The sequence below is a fragment of the Austrofundulus limnaeus genome, unplaced genomic scaffold (genome assembly GCF_001266775.1).
Source record: "Austrofundulus limnaeus strain Quisiro unplaced genomic scaffold, Austrofundulus_limnaeus-1.0 Scaffold3, whole genome shotgun sequence".
NCBI classification, from domain to species: domain Eukaryota; kingdom Metazoa; phylum Chordata; class Actinopteri; order Cyprinodontiformes; family Rivulidae; genus Austrofundulus; species Austrofundulus limnaeus.
The window spans coordinates 8,941,872-8,945,651 of NW_013952405.1; the positions used below are offsets into that span (position 1 = coordinate 8,941,872).

Below are 3,780 nucleotides of genomic sequence, written 5' to 3' on the forward strand. Positions count from 1 at the left end.
AAATAACACTAAATAAAAACATCAACTCAAACAAAATTCATATAGATTCACATTATTCTTTTCCATATACATTCAAAAAACTAGCTTTTATCTTTCTCTTAAATATGTACATAGATCTGACAGTTTCRACATCATCTTCCAGACCCGTTCCACAACCTTATTCCCTGGATTAAAGTACATCTTTTTTTTTAAACTTGTATGAAACCAAGGCTTCACAAACATCTCCATCTTCTATAGATAATAACAACTGTCTCTCTTAACAACATTTACTTGAATGTTGGAAGGTAATTTGTTTTGTGAGACTTAAACATAAACAGTAAAATATTATTGTCAACCAAATCATAGAATTTCAAATTTTTCAGTTTGCAAAATAATGTATTTGATGGATGGTTGTAATCATTTCAAGTGATAATTTTTACGGTTGGATTTGCAGTTGTGTTGCAAGCTTTACCCCAGACTTCAACACAATAAATTACAATACAACACAATAAAATACCATTTGACACAAGACGACACAATATGACACAATGCAATACAACAAAATATGATACAATTGACACAATTCGACACGACAAAATACAATTTGATATGACACGATGCAATATGATATAATATGACACGATACAATACAATACAACACGATGAAATGTGATATGACACAACACAATACAATATTACACAACATGATACAATATGACACAACACGAAATGATATAATATGATACAATATGTTCTGACATGACATGATACAACATGACAAGATACAATGCAATGTGCCACTGTACAACACAATACAACACAACACAATACGACCTGATGTGATGCGATAAGGTGTACTTCATGATTGCCAATGATCATACTGGATAGCTGCCTTCACAAAAACCTACAAACATCAATGGGATCTTACACATGACAAACATAACCAAGCAGTAAAACACATTTTGCACTTCTCAGTTTAAAGATATTCACAGAGGCAGCCGAAACCAGATGAAGTGTGTCTTTACGGCTAAATGCCAGTACAAAAAGAAAAGTCAGAAAGTAGTCTGGAAATAATGACAATAAAACTCTTGTGATTCTGTTTTAACGTGCTGAATGAAGACATTAGCATCTTTGGAGTCTCGGTGCTAACAACACAATGTTCTTGTGTGTTTCAGATGCTGCTGCGTCACATTTTCATCCGAAGATTTGAGTTCCTGTGAACACCGAGGTGGTGGCACTGCCACAAAGCAGATATTCACAGCTCATGTTCGAGCTTAAAACACACCTAGTTGTACTTTTGTGTGTAACATAAATCAGAGTTGTCACTGCCCCGCGGACAGGACGCTCGTTCTGCCGCTGTCTTGTGTCATCAAGTTGCTCCCGGTTATGTTGTGCAACCTGACCTCTGTGGTCCTGAGCGGATTCTGTGCCCCTGTCGTCCCTGTCAGATCGGCTCACCCCTCCCCCACCTCCCCCCGCCTGCCTCGGTGAACATTCAACGCTGTCGGTGAGTTTGGTATGAATTGCACAAAAAACCATCGACCGTTGACTGTGCCCCGTGGCTCGCTCTGGTCGACGTCAGGACTTGGACCGACAGGAGGGGCGAGCGGGCGCCGCGTGCAAATGCGAAACACAGGAAAGCACCCGCACACAAGCGCCATACTTGTTTCCCCCACTGTACCCAAAGAGCAAAGGTCACAATCAACATTCATTGCTGTCGCTGGGTTGGACTCTGTAGAAAAGCTCACTGAACAATGAGTGCAACTGTGGCCCAGATCTGCCTGACTCGCATCTCAGCCAATCAGACCACCGGATGTGAAGCACTCTGATTTCTTTATTTATATACTTCTTGTTTTTCACGTCTGTTCCCTCGCCCTCCCCTCGCCCTCTCCAGAGCTGGGAGTTTTGAAGAGGAAGAGGGAGAGATAGGCGCACAAATAGACTTCTGGCTGCTTCGCTTGTCCTCATCCTCTCCTCTCCTCTAATTGATGGTTATGTGTGCAGCAAGGGGGAAGGAAGCAGAGTGAATGTGTAATCATTTAGAGTCTCCTCTCCTTTAGATGTTTCATCCCTCTCTTTTTTGTTTGTCTAATTATATAGGAAGCTCAGTTAACTGTGTGTCTGTGCTGGCAGGAAAGACGGACTGGCAGAGAGGGGAGGACAAAGGAAGGGAAAAGGTTCGAAGATTACAGCTCTAGAARCATTTGGATCCCGTTTTGAGTTGATTTCCTGCAGTTTTACGATATAATGCAATACAATAGTTATCAGATCATATGGTTTTGTATTGAATTGTGTTTGTATTTTGCATTTTCCACTGTAGAAAGACCATTATTGGAAGGTTTTTGATGGAGGTTGTCCCATTACGTGCATTTGAATTTCATGAGAGACCGTCTGCCTGTCCTTGTGTGTGTGTATTGTGTGTGTTAGCGTGTGCACACGCTCTTTGATAGAGGATGTGTCTGCTGATCTCTGGGTGCAATATGTTATTTTCCTTCTGTACTAAAGCTGCTTCTCTCATGGGGAAAAGCACTTTAAAACCTCGACTTCCTTTGCAGTCGTTGGTCGCATAACTCTTCATGTTACCCTTCTGAATCTCGAGACTTGCTGTAATATCTGCATTTTAACTGATTTAAACAATAAAGTTCAATCCAAACCAAATTACGAGTCTTCAGTGTCATCCCCCACCCCCCCTAAAAATCCCACACTTAGCTCAGGTTCAGCAATAATTCACCTGATATTTCCCCTCAGGAGCTTTATCTCTCAGTTGTCTCCATCCTTCAGTTTCTATCTGTCATTTAGTAACCAAGCCCGATGTCCATGTCCGTGTCTCCCAGCTCTCTTTGTATTATTCATAGAAAAGCACTCTGCGCGCTGGTGCATGAGAGTGCGAGGTGATGTAATAGTGGCTGTGAGTGCTGCTGTCGGACCAACGTTTGGGTTGGATTCGTGCAAATAATGAAGGGAACAAAGAAAGAAAAAAGTTCAGCTTAGCTTTAGTGGCGCCGACTTGATGGGAAAACAGTTGAGATTTAATGAAAATGAAAAGACAATTCAATTAACATTCAAATAAATAAAAACAACTTAAATGATTGTTTATGTGTTTAAAAATAAAGCTCAGTTTGTGTCCGAGTGTTTTCAATGAAAGCAGAACAGTTTGCTGACTTTACAGCCCTTTGAAGTGATGCTGCCTCCATCTAGTGTTGAATCTCTGAAATAGGTTTGGCCTTCAAATAATGGCAATCTAAGCAACCATCAAACTCATAAGTCATTATTTTCTGTGTATTATTCACTGCCGAACGGCCAAAACACTATTGTTTTTGTCGGTGTTTATGTATGTTTGTCTTGTTAGTAAAAAATATCACTAAAAGACAATGTAATTCAGAAAGAAATCACTGGATGCACATCTGTAACTGATGACCTTTTGAAGTCAGCTCTGTTCACTAAGTATTTAAAAGCACAGACGAGTCCATTTAATGATCATTTATTCATAAAGCAACTTAAAACCAAACTACTGCAAAACAAACCACAAAAAAAAAGGTCAAACCTGAACAAAAACAAAACTGATATGACTGGTGAAAGTCAGAAAAGATTTCACTCTACTGGCTCTAACTTGATTTTTCATTAGATGATCTGAGTTTAATCCATAAAAAACATTTGTTCCCTAATTTATGTCTATTTTTGAATTTAATTCACTTTTGTTCAAAAATATAAATCAACTCACAACTGTCCAACTTTATTGATATTCACATATAAAAAAATAATTAGCCTTTTTTGTACACATTGTTCATTCATTCATCTACA

The 3,780-nt window shown here is 39.2% G+C and overlaps 1 long non-coding RNA gene across 1 annotated transcript in view; it reads left to right on the plus strand.

Moving 5' to 3' along the window:
* Nucleotides 1-2,637, plus strand: part of LOC106526950 (uncharacterized) — an 18,002-nt gene extending 15,365 nt beyond the window's left edge. The window contains exon 2 of the long non-coding RNA XR_001311325.1: nucleotides 1,155-2,637. This is a non-coding gene — a long non-coding RNA (uncharacterized LOC106526950). The remainder of the gene's footprint in view (nucleotides 1-1,154) is intronic.
* The last annotated feature ends 1,143 nt before the right edge of the window (nucleotides 2,638-3,780 follow it).